The following is a 14,324-nucleotide window of genomic DNA, read 5'->3' on the forward strand; positions in this document are numbered from 1 at the left end:
GGAAAGTGTTCAGATTTATGGAACCAAGACAAGTCTAGTTGGGTTTATCTGTTTCTCCTCGTTTTCCCTGCCATCTTGTCTAATTATCCAAGATATTTGTGTTTCCCAAGAAGCCAGTTTTGTCCTCCTACCTGACCCTGAAGCAAGAGATTTCGGGCAAACAATCCCTTCCCCAGCAGCATTGTTTGATGGCATGGTGCCCAAGTCTGAGTTCACTGCAGGCTTTGTGGAGAAATGAATCCTGGGTGTTTGGGAAAGGAAGCTGTTAGCTGAAGATGGAGATCTGGGGGATCCAGCATAGGGCAGGCTGTGGGAAATGCTTTTTGTGTAGGATTCTCTCTCAACTCCTCCCCCTCAAAAAAGTTTCTTTTCTTGGTGTGAAAAATAATGTGAGCGCCTTGTATAAGTACCATGTCTGTGACGGGTTGGATCACAGAAAACCCCTTGGGAACTGCCAACTGATGTGCTGAGACTACTTCTAACCTGTTTTCCCTGCCAGCTTGGAACTCCAGTACCTTGCCGTGTTTCAGCCAGACCCGCTCGCCTGCTACAAACCCAGACCGAAGTCTGAACCACATCCCCCAAAAGCTTGCAGGCTCAACTGAAAACAGCTTAACAAGTGTTCCTGTCTCCAACACCCAGATGCCCAGTTTCCAATGGAGTCCAAACCCCAAATAAATCTGTTTTACCCTGTATAAATCTTATACAGGGTAAACTCATAAATTGTTTGCCCTCGATAACACTGACAGAGAGTAAAGGAGGACTTGTGGCACCTTAGAGACTAACAAATTTATTTGAGCATAAGCTTTCGTGAGCTACAGCTCACTTCATCGGATGTAGCTCACGAAAGCTTATGCTCAAATAAATTTGTTCGTCTCTAAGGTGCCACAAGTATTCCTTTTCTTTTTGCGAATACAGACTAACACGGCTGCTACTCTGAAAACTGACAGAGATATGCACAGCTGTTTGCCCCCCTTCCCAAGTATTAATACATACTCTGGGTTAATTAATAAGTAAAAAGTGATTTTATTAAATACAAAAGGTAGGATTTAAGTGGTTCCAGGTGATAACAGACACTTCAGGGCCTCATCCTGCTCTCCTTTCCATCAGCATACACTGGGAGTAATCCCAGTGATATGAATGGAATCACACCAATGTGAGAGGAAAATCAAGCCCAGACTATTCCCCATCTGGAAATGTTATCCTTGCACAATTATCATGTAAACCAGAGCTGAGAAAGCAGTAGCTTGTCCCTTCCCTGTCTCCAGCCCATCCTCCGGGGAGGCAGGGCTGGACTGTACTTGGGACTGCTTAGCCCAGTCTATTTAAGAAGGATTTCAAACTGAGGAATTTCCACCACTTTGCTTGGGAGGCTGTACCACAGTGTAAACAACCTCAGCATTAGAGACCTTTTCCTGGTGCTCAGCCCCACTAATTTTCTGCTTGATTATATCCCACTATTCCTCCTTATATTCCATCTCACTCCATTAAGTCATTCCGATGACTAGAAGCCGCTGGACAACCAGGAATCAGTGGACTTAGGGTCTATCCTGTAGTACCTGATCTAGAACCTCAGATTAATCACTTCATTTCCCTGAGGCTCTGTTTCTTCTCCCACCCCTGTCTGTCAGGTCTGTTTAGACAGTAAACTCTTCAGGGCAGGATCTCCTTTCGGTAGGGGTGTATACAGTGCCTAGCACAACAGAACCTGGATCTGAGTTGGAGCCTTTAGGCTATAATTATAACATAATATAAATATTACTGCTATGATATAAATAACAAAGAAGAAACTAGCGGGAATATTAACACAGCTGCATTGGACACCTGTACAATTTATGGTGCACATTGCACAGTCACAGTAATAATATATCAACCTACATATTTAACTAGGAAACCAGGAACAGAAAATATTACATCTCTGTAGCTAGGTGCTAGTACAGAACCCTTCAACATAGCATCTGGGCATCTCCCAGGGCTGCAGGGATTTATTCTCAAAAAACTCCTGTGAGGGAGAAAAGTTCCACCTCTTTGTTACATCCAGGGACCAAAGGCCCAGCTCCTCAAAGGTGTTTAAGCTCCTAAATTCAATCAACTTTACACAGCTAGTCTATAGCAGAGCTGGGAACTGGTGACAGATCTCCTGCATCCAAGCTTAGAGCTCCAGCACAATCATTGCTATGGAGTAAGGGGTGTCTCTCTTGGCTTTTTGAGATGAGGTGGATGGGGCAGGGTTTGAGTTCCCATCTCTACCGCAGCTATTGTTTGGCTGGAGGCGGTTTTCTGTAAAACTGGGTTAAGCAGGCAGCCGAACATCTGTTTCCACTGTGACGGCTGCATCCTTGCAATGGGAACAAGAAAGAAACCCATTTTCTATTCAATTCAAACTGTTATAAGATGCAGCAAAAATCATGGCCAGACCCTAAAATCGCAGGATCCACACTGATTTTAATTTTTGTACACCCTGATTTTTGTGGCCCTGAAGGCTCTGGCGGGGGGATTTTTTGGAAGATTTTGCTGTGTGTGTTTCTCTGAGAGACTTACATTCTCCCTCATGCACATTACCCCGCAGCAGCTCTGCACCTGACAGCCAGAGCAGGGAGAATGTGCATGGTGATGTCACAAAGGGGGCAGGGACTCTGCTAAAAACTTAGACAGTAGGTGCTGTGGGTGAAAGCTGATGCTCAACATTGTGAAGATCAGCCATATCTGAGCTGAGGGCAGACCTTGTGGACATGACGATAGCACAGATAGATGGAGCCCAGACATACTGAGCAGGGCTGGGAGGTCCTGCCAAAAGAATGAGAGCTGGTTCTCCCTCCTCCATGTTATAGAAGAGGAAAGTAGGACTGTCAACCTCCACGCCTGTCTCCTCCAACGGGAGGGTAGATGTGGGCACTAAATGTGGGCAGGAGCCTGTTGCCAGCATGGGCCTGTACGGTGAGCTTCCCAGAGGGAGTGATATCCACTGTTCAAGGCAGGAGACAGAAGGGGACATGTTTTTGCCTTCTTGTTTTCCCCATAATATTTAGCACCTTCCTCGGTCCTCTAACAATCTGCCTCTCTCAGGCAGGAGACAGCTACAGTGGGACATTACATAGGGGCTTAAGTCCCCAAGGCGAAAGGGAGCAAGTGATGGACAGTTCCTTGCTGATCCCTCCTGTCCCTTTTCACTGGTATAGCCCCTGGGGCACCATGCCAGCATGAAGAGCCATCCTGATACACACAACAAGCCTCACAGAGCCAGAGTCCTGCCAGAGCACAGCTCCGCTCCAGGGAGCCGCGGGACAACCCAGCTTCCTCCCCAAGCGGGAAGGGAAGAGCCCCTGGAGTTCTACCCACTGAAGTCTCGGGCAGGAGTGGCTGTAACTTTGCTGCCTGCTTGCAGGGATGCAGCTGTCTGTAACAAATAGCTGGGGGAGGCAGAGAGGGGCAGTGGTGTCAGGTGGGCGGGAGACTGAAGCTCGGGCACTGGCTAATGCACGTTGGTGGGGTTTCGTGGCCAGTTGCCTCCTCACTCGGCAATCAGGGTGCCCATGGTTATGTTGATCGATGCCACCCCTTCCCTGCCATGGGGTGCCGGGAAAGATCTAGGGAGTCCGGCTCTCCCATAACACGGAGCTTGTCTGGGAGGAGCTGTAGCTTCCCCCTCCATGTACAGTTCAGGGAAAGCCAGGCTCCCTCCCGCAGCTGCCCACGAGTCACTCAGGCTGGGCACCGGACGGGTGCAGCCCTCCGACTGGCATGCCTGCCACCCGCGGGGAGCCCCTGCCTTCGCCCGCCGAGCGAGTGCCTGGGGAAGAGGGAGCTGCCCTGTGGGAGGTGGCAGCCCGAGCCACACTTCAACTAGTGCTCGCTGTCCGAGCAGCTCCACAGGAGGCGGCAGGGGGACCCTATTGACACCCCACGCCCCCATCCTCCCTTCGGCCGGGTCTGAGTCCCTCCCCCACCGGGAAAAGGCTCCGGCCAGCAATGCCTCTGCGCCGGAGCAGGGCTCGGAGCCCGGCTCTGCTCCATGCCAGGGAGTCAGGCAGAGCCGCGGGAGGGCGGCCAGCCCCCGGCGCCCCCGAACCAGCGCGGCGGAGCGCTTGCCCCCTCTCCTACCTGGGAGCTGTCCAGCGGCTGGAATCCAGCGGCGGCTGCCGGGCTTTGCTCGCCTCCCTGCGTGCAGTGAATGCTCGCGGCGCTCGCGCGGCGGGGGCCCCGAGCTGGCTCCTCCCGGGGCCGGAGCTAACCCCCGGCGCGCTGGGGCCCCGGCGCTGTCCCCAGGGCGCAGAGCGTGCGGCGTAATCCCCTCGCTCAGAGCCCGCCGCTCGCCACTGCCCGGCCGGCGCCCGCCGCCTCCCGAGCGCTCCCTGCGCTCCGTTTCGCTCGCCGCCGATTGGCCGCGGGCTCCTGTGCGGGGCCAGGCGGCATCGCCCGCGCCTTCAGCCTGCGCCCCCGCCACCGCCCTGCGTCCCGGCAGCCCTGGGCAGGACGCACGGCGGGGGGCGCGGAGCTGCTGCTGCCGAGGCGGGGGCGGGCGGTGGGAAGGGGGGGGGGCGCACGGGGGATCTCCGCGGCTGCTGCTCTCACAGGCCGGGGAAGCCGGTCGGAGGCAGCGGAGAGCGGAGCAGCCTGTCGGGCCGCCAGCTGGGCTCCGTGCCGGGGGAAAGCCCCCAGATCCGGGGCGCAAGGGGCGTGGGCCCCGGGCCCTCCTTGGGCTCTGGCCGCAGCATAGAGCGAGGCGCCGGCTGGGCCGCTGTCGTTCCGCCTGCCTCAAGTTTTCCTCGCTCGCGGGCCCTGAAGTGCCCAGTGGCCCCGTGCTCGAGTCCCTCCCGCACAGGGCCCCAGATGGGCTCAGCCCGCTGCCTGGGGCACGTCCCGCTCTTAGAACTGAGCTCGGCACTTTGGAAACTGGCGCGGGGGTGAAGGGGGTCACGCTCACTTTGCAGCCGGGACAAAGCTCAGGGGGAGCCAAAACCCAGCCCGGGGGGACCCAAGAGATGGGGCCAGTTCAGGTCAGAGGTCGGTGGGCTTGTGTCCCAATCAAACCGAGCTCCAGCTGTTTTCAGCGGCGCCCCTTAGTCCCTGTTGCATCACGGGGTGGGCCTGTGGAGCCCAGACAAGGGCAGGGCTGTGCCACTGAGCCACTTGTCTGAGCTGAAATGTGGAGAAGACACCATCTCCCTCCCTCGCCATCTGCACCACTCCCCTGGAGAGGGGACTGACCCATGGGGGCCCAGAGAACTTACTTGCATGGCCCACGCAATGCCCTGTGCTCTTCCGTGGGTGCACCCAGTCACCACTGCCAGATCCAGGGGTAATCCACCCCTTCCCCCTTTGCTTGCCTTTCACCCCCTCCCTTAACACCAGGAGTCACAGAGCTACTGTCACGGAGACTCTGGAACTGCTCCCTATGAAGCCAGTCAGGACTCTGGTGAAGTCTCCTCTCTGTGAGCACACTGTCTTCAGGGCAAGAAGGTCACACGGCTTCCACCTTCCTGGGTTTGACCTCAGGGCATTCAGCATCCTCTGCCCCTCCCTGTGCTTCCCACAGAGAGTCTGCCCAGGTGAGGTCCTGGGGGTCCTGCACCCCAATTTTGCAGTCAGACGTGACTCTCAGCCAGCCAGTAAAACAGAGGTTTATTAGATGACAGGAACACAGTCTAAAACAGAGCTTGTAGGTACAGAGAACAGGACCCCTCAGCTGGGTCCATTTTGGGGGGCAGTGAGCCAGATAACCATGTCTGCACTTCACTCCACATCCCCAGCCAGCCCAAAACTGACTCATCCTCCAGCCCCTCCTCCTCTGGGCTTTGTCCCTTTCCTGGGCCAGGAGGTCACCTGATTCCTTTGTTCTCCAACCCTTTAGCTACCACCTTGTGGGGGGGGGGAAGGGCCCAGGCCATCAGTTGCCAGGAGACAGAGTGTTGGCCATTTATGTACACTGGCCCTTTGCTCTGCAACAATTACACTCCCTTATCCCACCACCTAGAGACTTAACAAATGCATAGGGGAAACTGAGGCACCCCTACAGTATTCAGAGGAAACATTAAGAACAGTCCCACTTCATCACAGCTCCTTCACCTGGGGCATCCCCGTGGCAACCTGAACTCTGACCCACAGGACATGCTGATGAACTCCCTCCCCAGAGACAGGCATGCTGGGATGATCCCCTTTTCCAGACTAGAAGTACTCGTGGCACCTTAGAGACTAACAATTATATTTGAGCATAAGCTTTTGTGAGCCACAGCTCACTTCATCGGATGCATGCAGTGGAAAATACAGTGGGGAGATTTATATACACAGAGAACATGAAACAATGGGTGTTACCATACACACTGTAACAAGAGTGATCAAGTAAGGTGAGCTATTACCAGCAGGAGAGCGGGGCGGGGAAACCTTTTGTAGTGAGAATCAAGGTGGGCCATTTCCAGCAGTTGACAAGAACATGTGAGGAACAGTAGGGGGGGAAATAAACATGGGGAAATAGTTCTACTTTGTGTAATGACATATCCACTCCCAGTCTTTATTCAAGCCTAACTTAATTGTATCCAGTATCCCTTAATTATATCCCCCTACAAAAGGTCCCCCCCCCCATGGTAATCAAGGTGGGCCATTTCCTGATTATCATACACATTGTGTAGAGAGTTGTCACTTTGGATGGGCTATTACCAGCAGGAGAGTGAGTTTGTATGTGGGGGGGCGGAGGGTGAGAAAACCTGGATTTGTGCTGGAAATGGCCCAACTTGATGATCACTTTAGATAAGCTATTACCAGCAGGACAGTGGAGTGGGAGGAGGTATTGTTTCATGATCTCTGTGTGTATATAATGTCTGCTGCAGTTTCCACGGTATGCAGCCGATGAAGTGAGCTGTAGCTCACGAAAGCTCATGCTCAAATAAATTGGTTAGTCTCTAAGGTGCCACAAGTCCTCCTTTTCTTTTTGTGAATACAGACTAACACGGCTGTTACTCTGAAAGGTGAACATATTCACTGACTCCAATGGGCGTTGGAGGAGGCCTAGCTGCTCACAGCTTTCCATCTAGACACCTTTAAACGTTTTAACATGGCTAAAAGACTCCACCTTTCCCCTCCTACACTCTGTGCCAGCGCTGGTCCTTTTTACTCCCACTGCATCCCCTACACACATGCCCTCTCATCTTCCCTGCCATACCTTGCCATCCCATAGCTTGTTATGGCCAGAAGGGACCACTGTGATCATTGCTCTGACCTCTGCATAACAAAGGCCATGGGACTTTTCTGAATTAATTTCTGCTTCAAGTCCAATACATGTCGTTGAACTAGAGCAGAGCTTTTAGAAAAACATCTAGTCTTGATTTAAACTTTGCCAGTGATGGGGAATCCACCACATGCCTCGGTCAGTTGTTCCATGGTTAATAACCCACATTGTTAAAAAATGATGTCTTATTTCCAGACTGAATTTGTCTAGTTTCAGCCTCCAGCCCCTGGTTCTTGTTATACCTTGTCTACTCAATTGAAGAGCCCATTATCAAATTTCTGTTCCCACATAGGAACTTATACACTATGATCAGGTCACAACTTAACTTTCTCTTTGATAAGTGGCATACATTGAGCTCTTTAAGTCTTTCACTATAAGGCAGGTTTTCCAATCCTCTAATTGTTCTCATAGCTCTTCTCTGAATCCTTTCCTATGTTTCAACATCATTCTTGAATTGTGGGCACCAGCCCTGGACACAGTATTCCTGTAGGTTTCAGAGTAACAGCCGTGTTACTCTGTATTCGCAAAAAGAAAAGGAGGACTTGTGGCACCTTAGAGACTAACCAATTTATTTGAGCATAAGCTTTCGTGAGCTACAGTGGTCGCACTGGTGCCAAGTGCAGAGATAATAGAACCTCCCTACTCCTACTCCAGATTCCCCTGTTTCTAGAGCCAGGGGGTGCATTAGCCCTTTTGGGAGCTCACTTTCAGGTGACTATCCTAGGAAGCAGTGACTCTCAAAAGCACTTGGGTCACGGTGGATAGAATACTCCGTCTTATAAATATGGCTGACATGCTTTGTTCCTAGATGTATAACTTTACATTTAGACGTATTAAAACACACATTGTTTGCTTGCGCCTAGCTTATCAAGCAATCCAGATCTGTCTGTGCCAGTGGCCTGTCCTTTTAATTATTTACCACTCCTCCAAACTCTGTGCAATCCATAGACATTGTCAGGAATGATTTTATGTTTTCTTCCATGCCATTGATAAAAGTATTAAATAGTATAGGGCCAAGAACTGGTCCTCACACCTTCTCCGTAATGATTCCCCATTTAGCATTACATTTTAGGTTCTATCAGTTAGCCAGTTGTAATTCATTTAACGAGTTTCATGTTGAATTTGTATAGTTCTCGTTTTGTAATCAAAATACCCTGTGGTATGAACTCAAATGCCCTACATAAGTCTAAGTATATACATCAACACTATTACCTTTATCAAACAAAATTGTAATCTCATAAAAAATCAAGTTAGTTTGACATGATCTATTTTGCCATAAACCCTTGCTGATTTGCCCATATGCCCAGAGTTTAGCTGATCGCCATATTTGGGGTCGGGAAGGAATTTTCCTCCAGGGCAGATTGGAAGAGGCCCTGGAGGTTTTTCGCCTTCCTCTGTAGCATGGGGCATGGGTCACTTGCTGGAGGATTCTCTGCTCCTTGATGTCTTTAAACCACGATTTGAGGTCTTCAGTACCTCAGGCATAGGTGAGGTTTTTTGCAGGAGTGGGTGGGTGAGATTCTGTGGCCAGAGTTGTGCAGGAGGTTGGACTAGATGATCATAATGGTCCCTTCTGACCTTAATATCTTAACTAACACCCTTATTGAAATATATAATTATTTCACTGCACTGGGCTGTTAGCTTGTGTCGCTTCAGGGAGTGCTGTCGCAGAGACCCCCCTCTGAGGCACAGTCCCCTTGGGGTAGTAATTTGCTACTGGCCTAAACCAGGAGCTAAGGATGAGCCTCCTGCCCTCAATGCTGGTTCAGTTATGCAGGCCATAGAATCTATGAATCTATATTACCATTTTTTAATTCTTTATTAAGTCCCATATCAGCCATTCCATTATTTTGCCCAGGATTGGTATCAGGTTGACAGGCCAATAATTATCCATGTCATCCCCATTTACCCTTTTTTAAATATTGGGACAACAACATTAGCTTTCTTCCAGTGTTCTGGAATTTTGCCAGTTTTCCAAGACTTATTGAAAATCAGCATAAATAGTCTAGAGAGCTCTTTAGCTAGCTGTTTTAAAACTCTTGGATGCAAGTTATCTGGACCTGATGATTTAAAAAGTCTGACTTTAGTAGCTGTTTTTAAACATCCCTCTAAGTTACTGTTGGAAGTGGAAAGCATTTCATCATCATCTGATATTTACCATCATCTGTCTTTTCCCAAATACAGAACAGAAATATTTATTGAGCACTCTGCATTTTCTGCATTATTGTTGACAATCCTGTCATTTCCATCTAGTAATGGACCATTGCTAGGGATTCTTTTGTTCCTAGTATACCTAAAAATCCTTCTTATTGTCTTAAACTCTTCTGGCCATCAGGCTTATCTTATGTCCTTTTGCTTCCCTTACCAATTTTCTACAATTTCTAACTTCTCATTTATATTCATAATTATCAACTTTCCTTCTATCCTAATTTTATTTAGTTATATATTTATTTATTATTGCTGCTTTTGCTTCCCCTCTAAGCCAGGCTGATTTTTGAACCAATGTAGCCTTCTTTCCCGATTGTGGGTTAATGGCTTTGGGGCATCTAGTCAAATGTTTTTAAAGTTCCCGATTATTATTCACATTTCCATTTCCATTCTTCATCCAGGCTGATTTGGCTAATAGTTGTTTTCAACTTTGTGAAATTGGCCCTTTCAAAGAACCAAGTATTATATTATTGTCCCCATCTCCCTGTCCCTTCTCTCCTTCCCCTCTATGTCTGTCTGTTGCCTGCTCCTTTCCATGCTCCCCTCCCCTGCCCTCCTGTGATGTACAGTAACAGACACACATACCTCTGTTGTACTGTGCCACTCCCCTAGCACAACAGAGGCCCAGTCCTGACTGAGACCTTTAGTGCTACCCCAATTCAAATAACAAATGCTAGTAGTAGTTTCACTGGGGCCTCTATTGGTTCAGAGAAGCATCCATCCTTCTGAATTCCCCAGACCATTTGCTTTTCTCCCATGGGTAGCGTAGAGGTGTATATACGCCATGATGAGATTAACATGAGGTACAAGATCCAAGTCCTGGATCACGAACATTCTCATGATATATACCCAAAAAGCACATAGAACAGGAGCACACACAACATTCTGCAGCCCCAGAGCCCTGGCTCACTTGGAGATGAGTCCCTGGAAAATGAGTCCCTGATGACAACTTTGGTGACTCCATTCTCCTGACAGGCAGTGTCACAGCTTTTGTATGCAAAAGTCCCCAGTGATATCCTGCTGAAATGGATTCTTCGTGCACAGGGGTAATCCTTCACTGGCTCTTCCTGTGTTTGGCACCGCTGGATCAACTGTGCCAGGCCTCGTGGGTTTTATTTCCCGGTATTTAATCAGGATGCATCTATTCTTCTCTCTGACATTAAGAGGCATTTCTGGTTTAATCTCCTCTTTTCAGAGGCTTCCAGTCACTTTGTGAAACAGCTTGTTTCCCAGGGAGAGTTTGGTTTTTGAAGTTTGAAGATGATGTACTCAGCTGGGTTTGCAGTTTTTTTGAAACACCCTTATTGAAATATATAATTATTTCACTGCACTGGGCTGTTAGCTTGTGTCGCTTCAGGGAGTGCTGTCGCAGAGACCCCCCTCTGAGGCACAGTCCCCTTGGGGTAGTAATTTACTACTGGCCTAAACCAGGAGCTAAGGATGAGCCTCCTGCCCTCAATGCTGGTTCAGTTATGCAGGCCAGCACACATGGGGCATGAATCCTAGGCTCCGCCCATTCCCCTGCAGCCAGGGGCATGTGCAGGAATTTAAATTTGACCTCTTTTGGAGGGGCATGTTCTGTGCCCCCGCTGTGGCCTGGGGGCTGGAAAAGCTATGTGACCCTGCCATGGACCCAGGGGCCAGAGGAGCTTGCTTTCCCCACCGCAGCCCCAGAGGAGCTCTGTGAACCCACTGATTTCTGGGGGGCCCATGCCCCTGCCTGCACTCCTGCTCACCTGCTCTGGGGAAGGAGGTTGCAGGCATGTCTCGTACTCCATGTAACTGAGTAGTCCAGGCAGGAGAGTGCAAGGAGAGCCTTCACTGGCCTGGGCAGGCACAATGTAGCCCTGGATGACTGCAAACAAACCGATGCCATTACATTTCAAAGCCTGCTCTGTTGCAGCATTAAAGGGACACGGGACAAGACACCCATGTAAAGTCATAGCCACTTCTCTGAAGGCCTTGGCATCACACCATCTGTACAGTGCTGTGAGATCAGAGCCTGGAGCCCAGAGCCCATTGGTTCCAGCCATGTCATGCTCTCTCTAGTGACAGGTAACACTGCGCTGCACGAGAGGGAAGAAAGGGGAGATCTTCCGCTCTTGCTGTGTCTGGACTTTGGACTCAATAGCACGGTGTGTCGCTTCCTCAGCTCCTACCCTTGCGCGATGATATCACATTCGTGCCAAGGATGATGGCTGCACACGAGTGCCGTGCTCCGGAAGCAGGCATACACCCCATTTCCCAGCCACTCTGGGATGGGTGTGAGAGTGCTGTGTCCACACACACCCACATACCATGTACAGCCGTCCTGCAGCCTTGCCCAGAGCTGGGTGGGAGTGGGGCAGAGAGTCCCTTCCACTTCTCTGCAGGGTAGGTAGAGGTGCTGTGAATTGGAGGAAAGCAGGATTCCTGCTCCCTCCATTGAGCCGTGGGAGACACTGGGAAGCAGGCAAGGCTACCTAGTGTCCAGCCCCTTATGTGACAGTACATTGTGGCTGCCCTGTCCCACATTCGAACAGCCCAGCTGAGATGCTCCCACATCCAGCTCCAGTATGCCCGTCCCCGGCCATCAGGGGCTGCTGTGGTGCCTGGCCTCTCCGTAGCTCCCACTGCTGCAATCCCTGGGGAGGTGGTGGAGCTGGTAGGGAAGGAGGGGAAGGGCTGCAGACTCACAAGTGGGAAAGGTCTGAAAAGGGATGGGCCAGAATGAGGAAGGAGAGATTATTTGCAAATATGCAAATTATTTCATTCCATAATTTGCATTAAATGTCCCCTGTGGAGTTACCCGAGGCTTGAAGACAGGCTAATATAGCTGTCCCTCAACTCCTTGGGCCTGGAAGAAGCCACAGGCAAAGGGCAATGGGGATTAGATGCCCCCTAGCTTGCCCAGTGGTGCAGGGGCACTGGTATGTGGCCTAGGGAGGAGCGCAATGTGTTTGTGATAAATGAAAGGAGGGAGGGTGATCTTCCTTTTATGGACACCGAGCCAGCCAGTAGCTATAAAATCCCTCTTAGTAGCTGTTTTCTAATTGCTCTACCTGTAAAGGGTTAAAAAGTCTCACTGCTATCCATAGGTAAAAGTGAGTGGGCACCTGGCCAAAAGAGCCAGTGGGAAGGCTAGAACTTTTTAAAATTGAAAAGACTCTCCTTTTGTCTGTCTGTTGTTGTTCTCCTGGGGAGAGGTGGATGGGGCTGCAGCTATGCTGTAAGAAGCTTGGGTCAGATATGAAAAAATCATCAGTATCATACCTAGAAACTACTCATTTAAAACCCCAGATATGTAAGTAGATCAGGAAATATCTAGGAAAACGCGGTTAGGTTTATCCCTTTTATTTCGTTATGGCTTGTGGATCCCTCTGTGCTAACCCCAGGTGCTTTTGTTTTGCTTGTAACCTTTAAGCTGGACCTCAAGAAAGCTATTCTTGGTGCTTAATCCTTGTAGTTGCTCTTTTAAACTCTAGCAATAGCCTGAGTTCCCAGATGTATTTTATTTCTTTTTTTTAAATAAAATTTACCTTTTTAAAGAACAGGATTGGATTTTTATGTCTTAAGAGCTCTGTGCACATGTTGTTTAATTAGCTGGTGGCAACAGCTGATTTCCCTTTATTTTTCTCAGCTCTTTCCAAGGTGGGGTGGGGTGAAAGGCCTTGAGGGTACCCCACAGGAAGTGCGCCTTCCTGGGCTCTCACAGGGGTTCTGCACTTGGGTGGTGGCAGCATCTACCAATCCAAGGTCAGAGAAAAGCTGTAACCTTGGGAGTTTAATACAAGCCTGGAGTGGCCAGTATTAATTTTTAGAATCCTTGCAGGCCCCCACTGTGACGGGTTGGATCACAAAAACCCCCTTGGGATTGCCAACTGATGTGCCAAGACTAGTTCTGCCCCTGCTTTTCCTACCAGCTTGAGACTCCAACACCTTGACTTGCTGAGCCAGACACTCCAGTCTGTTCCAACACAGACCCGGGGTCTGAACCACTTGCCCCAAAGCTGCAGACTTAACTGAAAGCAACTTAAGAAGTGTTCCTGTCTTTAACACTCAGATGCTCAACTCCCAATGGGATCCAAACCCCAAATAAATCCGTTTTACCCTGTATAAAGCTTATACAGGGTAAACTCATAAATTGTTCACCCTCTATAACACTGATAGAGAGATATGCACAGCTGCTTGCCTCCCCCCAGGTATTAATACATACTCTGGGTTAATTAAGAAGTAAAAAGTGATTTATTAAATACAGAAAGTAGGATTTAAGTGGTTCCAAGTAATAACAGACAGAATAAAGTGAATTACCAAGCAAAATAAAATAGAACATGCAAGTCTAAGTCTAGTACAGTAATGAAACTGAATACAGATAAAAGCTCACCCTCACAGATGTTTCAATAAATTTCTTTCACAGACTGGACGCCTTCCTAGTCTGGGCACAATCCTTTCCTCTGGTATAGCCCTTGTTCCAGCTCAGGTGGTAGCTAGGGGATTTGTCACGATGGCCACCCCTTTTGTTCTGTTCCACCCACTTATATAACTTTTGCATAAGGCGGGAATCCTTTGTCCCTCTGGGTTCCCACCCCTCCTTCTCAATGGAAAAGCACCAGGTTAAAGATGGATTCCAGTTCAGGTGACATGATCACATGTCACTGTAAGACTTCATTACCCACTTGCCAGCCCACAGGTATACAGGAAGACTTACAAGTAAAACAGAGCCATCTACAGGTCATTGTCCTGGTTAATGGGAGCCATTAAGATTCCAAACCACCATTAATGGCCCACACTTTGCATAATGACAATAGGACTTCAGAGTTATATTTCATATTTCTAGTTTCAGATACAAGAGTGATACATTTATACAAATAGGATGAATACACTCAGTAGATTATAAGCTTTGTAATGACACCTC

General features: G+C 49.3%; 1 protein-coding gene across 2 annotated transcripts in view; it reads right to left on the minus strand.

The window, feature by feature from the left end:
* The window catches only part of TMEM121 (transmembrane protein 121), a 186,925-nt gene extending 182,431 nt beyond the window's left edge, over positions 1–4,494 (minus strand). For both annotated transcript variants that reach the window (XM_048859984.2, XM_075131438.1), the window contains exon 1: positions 4,102–4,494. The gene's annotated coding sequence lies outside the window, so the exon portion shown is untranslated. The remainder of the gene's footprint in view (positions 1–4,101) is intronic.
* Between the last annotated feature and the right edge of the window lie 9,830 nt (positions 4,495–14,324).

This window comes from Caretta caretta, chromosome 8, assembly GCF_965140235.1.
Source record: "Caretta caretta isolate rCarCar2 chromosome 8, rCarCar1.hap1, whole genome shotgun sequence".
Taxonomy (NCBI): domain Eukaryota; kingdom Metazoa; phylum Chordata; order Testudines; family Cheloniidae; genus Caretta; species Caretta caretta.